We start from the raw sequence: 15,850 nt of genomic DNA on the forward strand, positions 1-15,850 counted from the left end.
ATACATTTTTTCTTTTTTTCAACCCTTTAATTCTTCTTTCTTACATTTTGAGAACTTGTGATCTTTGTTTTACTTTTCTCACACGGCTCGTCCTGTTCTTCTCAACCTTCTACCTCCTTTTGGAACAGTGAGGCCTTCTACTGTACACTTATCTACTTAGCACTTCTCCTTGTTATGACTACACAACTACCTTGGAATACAGAAAAGTAATTCTCTACTGCAAAAACACAACTTTGTTTTGGAGCATCTTCCCTATGAAGAAAGGCTGAGAGACCTGGGTCTGTTCAGCCTGGAGAAAAGAAGACTGAGAGGGGATCTCATCAATGTGAATAAATACCTGAGGTGTGGGAGACAGAGGGATTTGGCCAACCTCTTGTCAGTGGTTTGTGGGGACAGGACAAGGGGTAATGGCCATAAGACGGAGCACAGGAAGTTCCGCACCAACATGAGAAATAACTTCTTCACGGTGAGGGTGACGGAGCACTGGAACAGGCTGCCCAGGGAGGTTGTGGAGTCTCCTTCTCTGGAGATATTCAAGGCCCGTCTGGACGCCTACCTGGGCAGCCTGCTCTAAGGAGCCTGCTTTGGCGGGGGGTTGGATCGGATGATCTTTCAAGGTCCCTTCCAACCCCTTCAATTCTGTGATTCTGTGATTCTGTTTCTCACACACCCACAAAACCTTGTCCCTAAGCACCAGGTCCAGCCTTTCCATAAACAGCCCCAGGGATGGTGACTCCACCACCTCCCTGGACAACCCAATCCAACACCTGACCACTCTTTCTGCGAAGAAATGTCTCCTCATTTCCAACCTGAACCTCCCCTGGTGCTACTTGAGGCCATTCCCTCGGGTCCTATCGCTATTTAGTTGTGAGAAGAGGCCGACCCCCAGCTCCCCACACCTTCCTTTCAGGTTGCTGTAGAGAGCCACAAGCTCTGCCCTGAGCCTCCTCTTCTCCAGACTAAACACCCCCAGTTCCCTCAGCCACTCCTCATTAACATTTGTGCTCCAGGCCCTGCACCAGCTTCACAGCCCTTCTCTGGACATGCTCCAGGGCCTCCATGTCCTCCTTGTAGTGAGGGGCCCAGAACTGAGCACAGAACTCGAGGTGCGGCCTCACCAGAGCAGAGGACAGGGGGACGATCAGCTCATCCAGCTGGGAACCAGACTGCAGGGGGATGACAGGGTTGTTGTGGCCAAAGTGCAAGACCCGGCACAGCCATGTTGAGCCTCATCCCACTGGCCTCTGCCCATCAATCCGACCTGTCCAGGTCCCTCTGCAGGGGCTTCCTACCCTGTGGCAGATCGACACTTCCCTCCAACTTGGTGTCATCTGCAAACTTTACTGAGGGTGCACTCAATTCCCTTGTCCAAATCATCCATAAACATATTAAAGAGGATGGGCCCCAACATGGACCCCTGGGGAACACCACTCGTGACCGGTTGCCAGCTGGATTTCACTCCGTTGTTAACTCCACATAATACAGGTGCAATATAATGTAATATAGGTTAAACTGCATTTAACTGCAAATAATATTGTTCCAGAACTATTTCCTGTTTCTGGACTGTTTGGGCATTGCTCTCAGCAGGCATGACAAGTGACTGTAACAGAGCCCTTTGATTTTCTGATCACAAGGAGAACTTGGGACTCCAAATGGGTCTGTGGTGAAACCTCTGGGAGTGAAATAACTGGAGAAGGACCAGTAGGGCTCTGGAAAACCCTGAGCTTGTGTTGGCTTCAGGAATAGTATCAGGAATAGTGCAGCCAGCAGGACCAGGGAGGTGATTGTCCCCCTGTACTCTGCTCTGGTGAGATCGCACCTTGAGTGCTGTGTTCAGTTTTGGGCCCCTTGCTACAAGGAGGACATTGAGGTGCTCGAGCGTGTCCAGAGAAGGACTGTGAAGCTGGTGAAGGGTGTGGAGCACAAGTTCTATGAGGAGTGGCTGAGGGAGCTGGGGGTGTTTAGTCTGGAGGAGGCTTGGGGCAGAGCTTGTGGCTCTCTACAGCAACATGAAAGGAAGGTGTGGGGAGCTGGGGTTGGCCTCTTCTCACAGGTAAGTAGTGACAGGACAAGAGGGAACAGCCTCGAGTAGCACCAGGGGAGGTTCAGGTTGGAAATGAGGAGACATTTCTTCTCAGAAAGAGCAGTCAGGCGTTGGGACGGGTTGCCCAGGGAGGTGGTGGAGTCACCGTCCCTGGGGCTGTTCAAGGAAAGGCTGGATGTGGCGCTTAGGGACAGGGCTCGGTGGGTGACATTGGGCAGGGGAACGGTTGGAGCACGGACCCGTGAGGAGAGCACAGCCCCGCTAACGTACAGCCGTTAACCCTCAGCGACGTTTGCGCACCCCCAACCCCCCCCGCCCCCCCCACCGGGAAGGGGCGGGGCCACCCCTCCCCCCGCCCCCTCCCTCCCTCCATGTGGGCGTGGCCACCCCTCCCCTTCCGCCGCGCGGGGTAAACGGCGCCCCGGTCACGTGAGGGGGAAGGGGCCGGCTTCCCTCGCCCTGCTCACGTGGTGCCGGGGGGAGTTAGGCGGAAGGGCCGGCGGATGGGCGCGCGCTGCTGGTGCGTGAGGGCCGCGGGGACTTGGGGGGGGGGGGGAGTAAAAAAAAAAGAAGGGGAGGGGGGGGAAAGGCGCGCGCGCGGCGTCACGTGGCGCGGGGGGGGGGGGCTGCCCGGCGCGCGCGTGGAGGCGAGGAGGGGGCGGTCACGTGACGGCGGTGGGCGCTGCTGCTTTGTGAGGGCAGGTACCGGCCGGGGGGGGGGCAGCGCGCGCCAACCCCCCCCCCCCTCCTCCAGCTCCCCCCTCCCCTCCCTGTACCCGCCGGGCGGTCCGGCAGCGTCCGGCAGCGCTCGGTAACGCTCGGTAACGCTCGGTAACGCTCGGTAACGCTCGGCAGCGCTCGGGCCCGGCCCGGCGGCTCTCGGCTCTTCGGGGCACAGCGGGGGCGCCGCCTCCCCCCCCCCTTCCTCACCCGCCCCCCCCCCCCTCCATTTTGTGCCGGGGGCGTCCCGGCGGCCTTGTGCCCGGCCTCGCCGCCCTGCCCCCGTCCCTGCTCCCCCTGCCGGGTGTCCCCGCCGTGCTGGGGGGCGGTGGTGGCACGGCGAGGTGCCCCCGAGCGCCGGGCGGGGGGGGGGGGTTGCCTGGGGAGGGAGCCCCCGCTCGGTGGGGGTCCCCTCCAGCTCCTCGCCTGAGGAGAGGGGGACGCCAGGGCAGGGCTTTGCCGTCAGCTGTGCTGCCGTTACGGTAAAAGGCGTTGCAGGGGGACAGCGAGCCCTTCGGGAAGGGGCTGGGGGCAGATCGGGCCTGCCGTGCCCGGTGGCGAGGGGCTCAACTCCGCAACCTGCAATAAATACCGGGGAAAAAAAAAAAAAGTGCGGCGGCGCTGCTGGGGGCTGCTCGGGGGGGAGCCAGGTGCGGGGCCGGTCCCCCACAGGTGTGTGCGAGGCACGGGGCTCGCGGCGGTGCTGCCGGGAGCAGGAGCTCAGCACCAGTGCTCCCAGTTCGGGCGGGTGATGAGCGCTGGGAGCGAGCCGCCAGAGCAGGGCGATCCCCTCCGGGGCGGCTGGCGAGATGGAGGGGCCGTCCTGGCGTGAGAGCAGCTGGGTGGTGTGTTTTTTTTTTTTTTTTTTTTTCCCTTCAAGGAGAGAAATCGGAGCTGGATGCGAGGGAAGGGAGGGGGAGGATGTGCAGGCCCGCAGGAGCTGCACTTTCCGCTGAAATGGAGCCCTGCACAGCAAACGGCAGCAGCTCAGCTTTTCTTTTTCCTATTTACCAGGTCCCTTCAGCAGTTCCCGCAGTTGTATCGCGTTCTCCAGAGGAATCTGGGTTTGGATTCTTACCTGGCTGACTCAGTATTTATACCTCAGCCTGATCTCTCTGTGGTGGTTTGACCTAACTTGTTTAAAGAATTTATTTTTAACCTTACCCTAGGTAACTTTGGAGCAAGCTAAGCTAAGTCAGTTTGCAGCATTAATGATGTTTTGGGGCTCCTGGAGTGTTACACAGAGAAACTGGATTAGCTGGTGTAAACTGATTTTGATGTTTAGTCTGGAAAATGGGCGAGCTTTTGTGTTTTTAGCCTCAACAATCTTGGTAACTTCAAGGAGAGAGGGAGGAGTGTGAATTGGAAAAGCTCTGTTCTCCTTTGTTCTAGATGCGCTTCTATCAGTGTACTGATTAAAAAATTGTTTAATAAAAACAAAAGCAGGGAAATTCAAAAATTTAGGCAGCTTTACTTGCATTGTTTTGGCTAGGCTTTGAAAAAGCTCCTGGTGCCATGAGTTACAAAAAGATTTGACCATTCCAGATCGGAGTTAGATTTACTGCTACAACCTAGGGGAAGCTAAGAAAAATCCCATCAGCAAAATCTTGCCAGTTACTAGAATCTACTGTTTCTTGGTTTTATTTTTTTAGTTCTCCTTTTCTTATTTGTCCTTTTGGAATTGTAGAAGGTAATTTTTGATGTTTTCTATTCCTTTTGTGGACTTTTATGTGATGTTTTCCTTATTAAAGACCGTTTTTGCTCTGTTTTATTTTTGTTGCTGGTGTCCCCCTAGTGATAGTCATCATAGCAGAATTAAATGCTGATTAATAGTGCTTCAGAAATGTAAGTATCATGGCATATTACTATTCTGGTAATAATTAGTATTACTAGTAATACTTACTTACAATTTGGTACTGTTTAATACCAGTGCTCGGAATAGGTTCTTTGGCAAAGAGTAAGAAAACAAATATGTACCTTTTATTTATCTTTTTATCTTTGATCTTGTTTGATAAAAGCACAGGAGCAGGACTCTGAAGAAGTGTGTCCTGCTTCCAGATTTGCAGCAGCCTCGTATGACCTTGGTAAAAGAGAAGCCCAGTGACTTGTCCCCTTCATTAGATGACAGATGAAAAGAAACTTGGTGTTATATTTGTATGCTTCAAAACTATTGAATAGAAGTTGCTAGAAGAAATATAAGTAATATCTACTTCAGTGTTGTCCTTCTGCTGGAGCTCTTACTTATTTTATTGCTCTGATGCAGGCTGCTCACTGGTAGCCCATTGTGTCCTCTTTGCTTTTCAGGGACCTAGTTTGGGCTTGTACTGTTTTTCATACAGCTTCCCTAAACAGCTTATGCTCTTTAAAGTGCTGGTTCGGATGAAAGGCTGTGAAGAAGCTCCTCTGCAATTACTTAAGGTTCACATTTTCCAAAAACTTGTACAAAAGGTTTCTCTGCTTTGCTCTAACATGAAAGGCCACACTGTTTAATTTTGGCCAACCGTCAGAGCTCCCAGTCCACCTGGGGGCTCTTGCAATCTATTTCACAAGTGTGTTACCTTCATCCCTTTTTCCCCCATGACTTCTCAATACTGTGGGGAGTGAACAGTGGCTGCAGGCAGGCAGACTAAAGCTCTGATGCCTGAGATCTCATGGCTTGCTCAGCTTGCTTTTACTGCATCTTAACTCTGCTGAGCATGTTGTTTTGTTGGTGTTCTCTCCAGATGGTAGAGCTGGCAAGGTACAGGTTATGTGACCAACTTTGCGCAGCTCCCTTGGACAGAGTTGTTTGTAACTCTCAGTTGCCTTGCAGTAATTCTCTTTTGTCCTGTTGTCTTTGTGGGAGCTGCAAGATGCTGTGGCTTCTTTTGAAGAAACTTGTCAAACATTTTTCCCTTTGCTCCCCAGCTCGTTAAATCAGGTCTTCCAACAGCTGAGCTTGGAGGAGTCCCTAACCTGGTTAAGCATAGCAATTTTGCATTTAAAAACAATGAAATGTTTCCCATGTTGAGGGAGCTTTGATCTTCCTCAGAACTTAAGGTTTGCCCTTAGTTGTATTCGTATGGTGAACATGTTTGTTTGTTTTTTTTCTTTATCACACAGGAAACAGTTTATTCCAGCTCTGCAGAAGATGCAGGTTTGGCAGAATTTCTGTTCCAGAATCGTTTAGTATTTAAATCCAAAGTTACTTGAAGACAACACAGATACTTTCTTCTTAACCTCCAGATCTGAGCCATCAGATTCGCACTTTTCTAACCCAGTTCAATTAAAGTTTGTCTTACTGTGTTAGGCAGCCCTGTGGTCGAAGGTGTAAAGTTCTGTAGCTGTGACCGTGTTTCTAAGTATTGTTAATGGGTAGCTGCGTAGAGAGGAAGTCGTTCTGCAGTGTTGCTGTGTGGCATAGGTGTCATCTAGAACACTTGAGTTCTACTTCCCATGGCTACAATGTTGTTCCTAGAAGTAGGTATTCAGAGGGCGATTCTTTAGAGACCATATTGAGATTCCTTTTGAGAAGTGAAAACTATTTAATGACAAGTATTTTGAGAATAGTGGATATAATAGTGTAGAATGGAGCATATGGCTTTTAAATCTTTTTTTATTTGCTCTGTCTGTTTGGTTCTAAATGTTAACTGAATCACGGCTATTTTATGGTAAACACTAGACTGGTATTTTGTGTTATCACACAGTGCGTGTTTCCCTGTTCTTGGAGGCAACCGCTGATTTCTTCTCTCTTTGAAATTCTGTATTTTCATTCTTAATTTTTAAAAAAGTGCCTGTTGTCTTAGATGCTGTTCTAGCAGTGTGAACGCGCGAGGCACCCTGCTGCCAAACCCTGCCCTGCTGTCGGGCCGTGCGTACAGAGCATGTACAGGACTGTGCTTGAGAAATTGTGCTCTGCGCTTTCGAGGGGCGGTACCCCGAGGGACAGATGTCTTCTGCTGCTGGGCTTTAATTCCAGCTTTCAGTCCCATGTTCTTCAGAGCACTGACTTGTGATCCATTTTAAGGCGAATACGAATGACTAGGCTTACAGGTGTTAACCTTGGGTGCCTGAACGTGATGAGGAGGAGCCGTGCTGTGCTTCACAACCTCGTGTTTTGCTTCCTTTCCATAGCCACTGAATGAGTTTGAGTGTTTTGAACGTGGGTGAGGTGCCAAGGGGTAGTCGTCTGAAATTGGGTGTTAAAATTGAAATCCAGTGTTATGAGCTTTGTGAAGTCAAGTTAATGAAGTTGTTTCAAGTGTTTGAGAAAAGTTTCTGGCTCCTGATATGTCCTCAACCTGTTGGGTTTCTTTGCTGCTTCTTGATGTTCAGATAACAGCCATACCCAGGAACTTCTCTTTGCATCTTCGGAAAAGATGCGTTATCTCTCTTGAATGGTTCTGTTACGATTGCAAATATGAAATTCCTTGCAACTGTACATGCGTACTCCACTCCAGTCTTCAGTGACTACCGTTTCATCTCTTGATGTGTTGCTGGATTAAAGTCCTAATGACTCTCGCACTGCCTGGTTTAATTGCAGAAATGATTAGGCTTTCACTTTTCTTTGTGACTGTCTGAGCAGAGTTGCTGGAGCTTAAGAGTTGTCCCAAATGAAGCTGCTTGTGGGGCATTATCGATAACAGCTTTCCAGTTTTAAGACTTCCTTCCCTTTTTTGCTTCACTCGACCACAGATTGGCTGAGGTTGGCAGCAAGTGTCTGGAGATGACCTGGTCCAACCCCCTGCTGAAGCAGGTCACCTGCAGCAGGCTGGTGGGACCACGTCCAGGCAGCTTTCGAAGGTCTCCAAGCAGGGAGGCTCCAAAGCCTCTTTGGGCTACCCGTTCCAGTGCTCCAGCACCTGTGCAGTGAAAAACCATTTCATTTTGTGCAGACGGAGCCTCCTGTGTTCCAGCTTGTGCCTGTTTCCTCTTGTCCTGGCACTGAGCACAGAAAAGAGCCTGGCTCTGTCCTTGCACCATCCCTTCAGGTTTGTGTATGCAGCGATGAGATCCCCCTCGAGCTGTTGCCTTCTCCGGGTTCAACTGCTTGACAAATCCGTAGTTCTTCGGGCAAACCCAAGGCCATCTGTTCCTGCACGCCTTTGAGAAGGCGGTGGATTAGGGATGGAGTTTAGGAGGGGTGGTGGTAACAGTCATCCGTGACTCCTCGCAGGTGGAAAGTTGAGTGGGCGCTGGAGATGTGTGTAGGAAAATGCTGTGAAAATGCAATAAGGTGCGTGTGCTAAATCAGAGTGATTTCTTTGCTTGTAAATAAGGGGTAATTGGGTGTCTTGGTGCTAGCTGAACTGAGGGCTGTAATTTAGCAGTTCTGTGAGGGAAATGGGTCAAACATTTGATCGTCTGGGAGTGATAACATTGCCCAAGTCCCACGTATGTTCTGTCCAGGAATTGCAAGCATTGTAAATGAGGGTTTAGTGTGCACTTACCTTTTGTGAAAGGTTAGGGTGAGTTCTTTTTGTACTTCTGTATACCGAACAGTCCATTTTATGAAGCTCTGTGTGTCAACATGGTTTTTGAAATTACATTTTAATGAGAGTAAAGCTGAAACCTTCCAGAATTAGACAAGTAAAATAAGAGTGAATCGGATCCGCCTATTCTTCCAGTTCTTGCAAATCCAGCCCTCTTCCCCCAAACCCTAGAAACCCCCTTCAGCTGTAGACAAAGGTTAAAACAAAGTTAGATGGCTAAAAGTATTTCATAGTTGGGGATCTTGAATCTGAGAAAAGCTGGGACAGCCCTTTTTGTGCAGTCCTCTGAAATGAAACCTCAGTGAGGTTTAGTTTCTGCTAGGAAACTTACCTCAAATATTTATGATTTATCTCCCTTGCTGATTCTGTTGATTATTGGGGAGTGCTTTGAGTGCTTGAGTCATGGGAGTGAGGGAAGAGAAATATTTTTAACTTATTTAATCTCAGTAAACAAATCCATTAAAATAACTCATCAATAGAAGGCATCCTAAGTTTCTGTAGTTGTGAAGTGACCTACTTATTGGAAAATATGATCAAACATAGGGCAAGGAACCTCAGAACTCTCTCTTTTCAGGTGATTTTAATATCTAAGCAAAATTTGAGCATAAAAACACACTGAATGACGCGTTTTACCTTGCAGGCCAGAACAAGCAGGTTTTGAACATTGAGTCAGGCTGTGGTAGCGAAAAGCTTTTCCCCCTAGCAGAGGCTAAGTGGCTGTTTGGGATGGGAACCGGCTGCAGGAGAGAACAAATGGGAGAGCGTGGCAGCTGGAGCCGTCATCGTTTCCCTCATCAGGACCCGAGGGAGAGGTGGGTGGTGGGGAACTGGTTTTGCTGTTACAGGTCCCTTTATCAACAGACCCCGACTGCAAGCTGACATGCGGCTCTTCCGCCCCTTCCAGTTGCTGCACCGTCTAAGTTGGGATCTGTCGCTGGCATGCTCTTCTGATGGTGTTTTCCCTCTGACTAAACAGGTCTTAGGGCAGCGTGTTGAGGGAGAGAGGCAACAAGCGGCCTGAGGAGTGTGGGCGAGCAGGAGGAGGATGTGGCTCGGGGTGGTTACGCGACAGGTTTGGGATGGGGGAAGAGTTTGATCGCTGATAGGATGGGTTCCTACTTTGATTTGCTCAAATTATCCAGAGCCTGGCTCCTTGCAGCAGAAACGGAGTCATTAATGCTGGGGAGCCTTAGGTGTGTCTCAGCAAACAAACAAAATTCCTGCTTTGATGAGTTGCCCTGAAAGTTTGTAATGAAATAATACGGGAATAGGGAGCCCTGCTGGCACACCCGGGCAGGAGGAAGAGGGGAAACTCTTCTCTGCTCCCCTTCGTACATTGGCCCAGTGAAATACGTGGTCCTGCAACTGTGTCTTAGAATCACAGAATCAGTAAGGTTGGAAAAGACCTCCAAGATCATCTGGTCCAACCACCCCCCTACCCCCAATGTCACCCACCGAGCCCTGTCCCTAAGCGCCACATCCAACCTTTCCTTGAACACCCCCAGGGACGGTGACTCCACCACCTCCCTGGGCACCCTGTCCCAGTGCCTGACTGCTCTTTCTGAGAAGAAATGGCTCCTCATTTCCAACCTGAACCTCCCCTGGTGCAACCTGAGGCCATTCCCTCTGATCCTATTGCTAGTTACCTGCGAGAAGAGGCCGACCCCCAGCTCCCCACACCTTCCTTTCAGGTCGTTGCAGAGAGCAGTAAACTGGTGTTGTTCAGTTAGCGTTTAGCTGTGTAGGAGCTGGGCAGCTGTAATGCCAGCTGGAAAGTTGAGGGCTTGGTTTGCACCTTATTTTTCCTGGTATTTCTGTAAGTGCATTTTTGTTCTGCTTTTATGTCTGTGTAGCACAGCATTGACAAGTTGCCTTTTTCCTAGAAGTTTGTACGTGAGCAGACATGCTGTGAAATACATCTTATATATATATTTAAGATAATCTCTTTGTTCTCTTTCGAGGGAGAAGTGTTGAAGGGGAAGGGATAAGCTCTCTCTCCTGGCATTCTCGTGGTGGGGAAAGCCGGCTCCATTTAGAGACTCACTTAGTCCCTCTGTTTACTAAGCTGAGACCTTAACCACCTCTTACATTTCCTGAAGCATCTCAACTTCAGACTTCGCAATTTCTCTGCCACGTAAAGTGACCTCACATAAGCAGAGCTCAAACTGCAAAGCTTTGCCAAAAAGCGCATCTAAACCCTACTTGCTTTACTGTAGTTGAAGCCTAAAAACATCCAGCTGAAGGCAATGCGTGAAAGACCGAAAATAGAGCTTTACACTAGGTTGTTTTTTCCAAAGGTGTGTTGGGATATATTTATACCAGTATGGGATTTGATGACTAGGGAAGAGGGGAGCTCTGCTGTCTTGAAATCTCAAAGACCAGTTGGGAAGAAGTGGCACGCTTAGCTCTTCCAGGGCCTATTTTAAATTGGATTTCCAAGTAGTTCAGCTTCTGGGATGTATCAGGTTTTGTTAAAATATTGACCTGCTGTATTTGGCATCTATTCCTTTGTTTCAGATGTTGTATTACTTTTAAAATGACCCAAATTTCAAAAAAAAAAAAAAAAGTGAAAGGAAGCCATTGGTTTATTCTGTCTAAGGCTGTATAAAATGAAGATTTTGTTATGCTTAGGATCGGTGTAAAAAAAAAATCTCCATGATGCCATGAATATTTTCCAATTGTATTTAAATCCAAAATATTTCAGCTCCAAGAATCTGAAAGCTAACTAAAACATTATCATACTTTCCTGTAATGCAAACTGAAGGTAGTAAAACAAACAAACAAAAAACCCAAAAAAACAGAGCAAGTATTAAATTGTGCCTTAAAAGTGCCTATTTTTGTGATGACAAAAAGTGGTTTCTGGTAATGAGGATTAGAATTTTTTTTTTTTGAATTTAAGCTCTCAAGTCCTACACAGCAATTGGATGTTTGACTGAAGGTTTGGGAAGTTTGGCCAAAGAAATACTTGTTTACAGTGGAGGAACTTTAGATTGACATCAGTATACTTTAGCTTTTAAACAACAACTTGTATTTCACTATGTTGAAATCTCCACTGACAAGTGAGTCCCAGATAAACATTGGTTTATTTTTAGTCGCCTGTGAAGTAAAATTACAACCTTTTGTGGATCCACGAGCGTGTAAGGTTGATTTTTGACTCCCCAGTTTTAACCCTAGTTTTTCTTCTGACCCGATTCAGTTGCTTTCTTTGGGCTCTGTTTTACTGCTTTTTTTTTTAATTTGATGGGAATTGTGACAATTCAACTGAACAAAGGTTTTTGTTCTCAAAGCTTTTTCCACATTTGAATATACACTAATGCCTAACTCATGTGGAAGGCCTTACTCTTGAAGCTTCACGTTCTAGGATTTTTCTGGCTTTTATTCATCATATGTAGAATATTGGACAACTTAAAATGATTCAAGGGAAGTTCCCTTATGTCTCTGGCTTTGGGAACCAGATAATCTATTTAAACATGCTTTTTCCTTCTTCTTTTTCCAGAAAAAAAAAAGCCTGGAAAGGGCGTAATGTTTCTGTTGGATGTGTTCATAACTCTTCAAATGGCTTGCATGAATAAGTGGAAGTAAAATTTGTTTCTCCCTAAAATTGCTGTTCTCAGGTGCTGTATTGAGTGACGTTAAAATGCAGCGTATTGAGAGCGGCTTCATCGCGTTCTGCCGTTCTTGTATTCCATCCTGGGGAGAAATTTCCTGTGATGTAGCTGTGATCTCACAGGAACTTCCATGACAACAAATCTCAAAAACTCAAGGTTCTTTTTGGGGTATCAAAGATCTGTGCATGCTAATACCTTCTGCCCTGGAGTTTTGGAGCACAGCAGAAGGGTTGGCAAGCATTGTGGTCCAGGTTTTAGACAAGGGAAAGCAGAGGGACCAAAAGGGCAATACCTGCACGTCTGAGACCCCTGTCCTTGTGAACACCCCCAAGCCCCTGCAGTTGCCCAGGTGGTAACAGTGAGCAACTTTTTAGTATTTCACTTGCTGCTGATTGCAGCTTTGGGTGAATGCTGCCCTCTTAAATAAGTGGGCTTGTCTGGGCTCTCGCTGTTAGCGGAGGAGGCATGTGAAATGGTGAGTTGCATTTTTTTTGTCTCTCGATTGTAACTTACATTCATTCACCTTGTACCCATGTGTCAGCTTGTCCTTGCTAGTTTTCAAAAAGCCATGTTTTGCGCAGCGTGCTCATTGAACATGAAAATGGCCCTCGTGTTAAATTGAGACCATCTTTAAAATGTTCTGCATTTTAAACTTGTCTACCATTGCTTTTTTAATTTATTTACAATGTCATAGTGGCTTTTACAGCAAGTAACAGTCCCCTGTTGTGCTAGGATTTCTGCATAACATTCCGTAAATGGCTGAAAATTATTATTGTGATTAAACAACTGTTACTTAAGCTTGTAATGCAACTTTTAAAACTTGTAATGTTTTATCTTGCTTATCCCTTGCTCATCCCTTGCTTGGCTTTCACACCCATACAGCTTTTTTGTTTTGTTAGGGCAAAATTGGTGTTTACAACTCATCTGCTGAAATGGTTTTAAAGGCTGTCACTGCCAAAGCATTTGTTCAGTGATGTTTTTATAGGTACAGTATAATCGCTAAAGCTGATACGTGTAATATTTAAATGCTGTTGCTGGAGTTGTATGCTGCAATTAACAGTGTGTGTATTCCAGATGCAATCTTGGGGCTCACGTGTGTGCTAAGGGCAAGGTGCTGCAATTAATAAAAATAAGCTAGCTGGTTCAGAAACCGAGACGTGAAGAGCCCACTTTTGTCAAAAGCGAGTGACTTGATCCTGCAGCACAGTGCTTGGTCTCTTGGATGGTTGGTGAAATAGACAGGTGGCTAATGCCTTCTGAGGATGTTCTAGAAAACACAGCTTGGGCGTTTTAATGTGTTGTACAGTGAGAAGTTGGCATACCTCTGCCGAACCAGGGGCTGTTTTGTACAGCGCAGTGATAAATGACCCTGTGAAATACAAAAAGACATTTGAAATAGAAAGTAAGCTTTATGAAAACAAGTGAATAAATTAATGCAAAAACAAATTTCTTAATGGTCTGTTGATAGGAAGGATGTTTTGGAAGGAAGAAAAAAACAACACATGTTTTTTCAAAATCAAAGATTCTGTGCAGATTCTCCACCTGTATTGTAAACTGGTGTGGCTCGGGGAGGTTTGGTGCGGGGAGTGGGAGCCTCCTGCTGCAGGCAGAAACTGAGTGGCAGCCAAGCCAGGTAAAATAAATAAATAAATAGTGGGAGGCTGGAACAGTGAGTGTGGGGCTAAAAGACAGCTAAAAGACTCCTAAAGGTGTTTTTTTTTTTCCAGTTGGATCAAATGGCCATGAGTTTTCATCAAGTTTTTATGCACGGTAAAAACTTAAGATGGTTAAGGAAGGAAACTTTCAATGCTGCCTTGAAACTATTGTTTCTTTTCTTCCTTCTGGAACTTTTTATTCCAGACGGTAAAACTTCTTATTGTTATTGTTTATTGAGTGACGTATGGTGTATGTCAGTCAAAAAAAGTTTTTATTTTGGTGGATTCTTCTCTTGCTTAAGATGAACCCTGTGAAATATGATCTTGCGGAAGTTGCAGGAAGATATTCAGGAATATCCTGCTGTATGTATTTAAAGGATTTTTTGTCAGTGAGACTTCTGGTTTACATTGTTTTCGTCAGTGTGAGTGTTCCATGAGTATCAGTCTTGCTGTTTTTTCCCCGAGGATCTAGTTCAAGGAGCAGGGTTTGGTAGAGACGTAGGAATGGTGTCTGAGCTCTTCAGTGTTGCCACCACAACTCTGAAGCCAGGCTCCAAAATCTGATATTGGGAGGTTTTAACGCCTTTTCAGTGCATTTGCTTTTATTTCACTTGTGGTTTGTAATTTAACCATTGCTTTTTGTCTGGAGCGCTGTAATGTGATCTGATGACGGTGCTGCAAGTCAGAACTGCCCCCTCCCCTTCCAGCTCGCTTCTTGGTGGCACTCCCTACTTTGTTCCTCAGCGTCCCTCGTAGCGTGGAACAACTCGGTGCCCTTTTTTTGAGGCAGTTGAGCGCGTTTCCACCAGTTTGAGGACGTCATAAATGTCTCAGCTCGTACTTGTCTATTTTTAGCCCTGCTGCTTGTATCTGTTTCTATTCAGAGAATTCCTTTGGAAGCCGTTCCGGGAGAAGCGCGGTGCAGCGACGCGGGAGGGAGCCGGAGGGGGCAGGGAGAGCACGGAGCGAGGTCGTGATTTGGCAGCACCATGCCCTGCACCCAGCGCCGCTTCCTGCACGCCACCGCGGTGATGGGAGCCTGCTCAGAGCAAACGCTGGGGTCTGCAGGGTGGTCTGGCTCTCAGCTCGTGTTAGCTGCTGCTTTCTGCTGCTTTCTGTTGCCTGGCTTTCAGCCTGAGTCTTACGGGGCTGTTTGAATGTGTAAAACGGGGTTAATCTGGGGGGGCTGTTTAGTTATGGGTGGTTATACCAGAGCAAATTGCTGCAATACGCCTTTCTTTAGTTCAGTAGCCAAAGCTGACAGTCCTGAATACTTGTCCTTTCCTCCCCTGTGGCAGTTGAGCAGCTTCTTTAGTTTTGGTACCAGTTTTAACTACGATTAACTTTCCTAGTAAGTTATGTTGTTGTTGTTGTGATTTAACGGCTGGTCTTTTGTTTTTGCTGTTTCATGAACTACTCATCTCGTGGGTACAGCTAACCTGGTGGTAATGGTAGTGATCGATAGGTAGGAGATCCACCGAAAGGTTGTTTAACTCCTGTGCCTTCCAGTTGGTGGGACTGACAGATGCAAGCCTGACGTGTCCTTGATGCGTGCTTATGGCTAGCGTTGTACGTACTTATGTAAACCACACTTAAACTGTTTTGAAAGCATCCTGCTGACATTGTTACTAGAGGTGTGGGGCACAGTGGTTTTGAGACAAGTCAGTTGCAGTTAGCAGACGAACACGCACCACGGTGCAGCTTTAGTGGTCAACACCAGTCTTATCTGAAGTGCTTTGGCTGCTTAGATATCTTTTTCCTTGCGGTATTGATAGCTTAACCAGAGCGTGACCTGAGATCGTAAGTCCTTGACATGTAGTCTTTGAAGAGAACATCCATAACTTGTTTGGTTCATGCTCTGCAGCTATCTCCTCACCTCTGTGTGCGTGCCCTGAGTTCACCCAGGCTTCTAGCTGACCCCTGAGCTCATCTCAAAGAGAACAGAAGAAAGCTGTACAAATTATTAGTCTGCAGTAAGCCGCCTTTGGTGGAAGGAGCCATGTGAAGACCTTCCAAGGCAGCCGGCCCTATCTTTCCAGACACGTCTGTCTGGCTTGCAACCTCCTCCCCGCGCAGGGCCCGCAGCGAGTTGATGAGCTGGGGGAGGAGGCAAGCCTTTCCGAGGTAGGGCTTTAGGTGGAGGAGGGATGGATGTTAGGACTGTGAAGGGGAGATGTCAAGATGACGAGCAAAAGCACTGAAAACTCAGCCCTCTGTACAGAATCATTAAAGATTGCTGGTTAAATTGCTTTAGGATAGTTTGAGTTGCTAGATTTAATGCCTGACACTGAATGGAGAAAGATACTTGTATGATGAGGGGAAAGGACCGACTTCTCGATGGATTTGCGCTGT

At 47.3% G+C, this 15,850-nt stretch overlaps 1 protein-coding gene across 5 annotated transcripts in view; it reads left to right on the top strand.

Moving 5' to 3' along the window:
* The first annotated feature begins 2,443 nt into the window (after window positions 1-2,443).
* Window positions 2,444-15,850, top strand: part of UBAP2 (ubiquitin associated protein 2) — a 123,299-nt gene continuing 109,892 nt past the window's right edge. For 2 of the 5 annotated variants that reach the window (XM_083818346.1, XM_083818347.1), the window contains exon 1: window positions 2,444-2,564. The gene's annotated coding sequence lies outside the window, so the exon portion shown is untranslated. Of the gene's footprint in view, window positions 2,565-2,664; window positions 2,747-3,004; window positions 3,247-5,941; window positions 14,469-15,850 lie in introns of those variants that run through there. The other 3 variants (XM_083818343.1, XM_083818348.1, XM_083818342.1) reach the window with 3 other exon arrangements.

Source organism: Anser anser (assembly GCF_964211835.1).
Source record: "Anser anser genome assembly, chromosome: Z".
NCBI lineage: Eukaryota > Metazoa > Chordata > Aves > Anseriformes > Anatidae > Anser > Anser anser.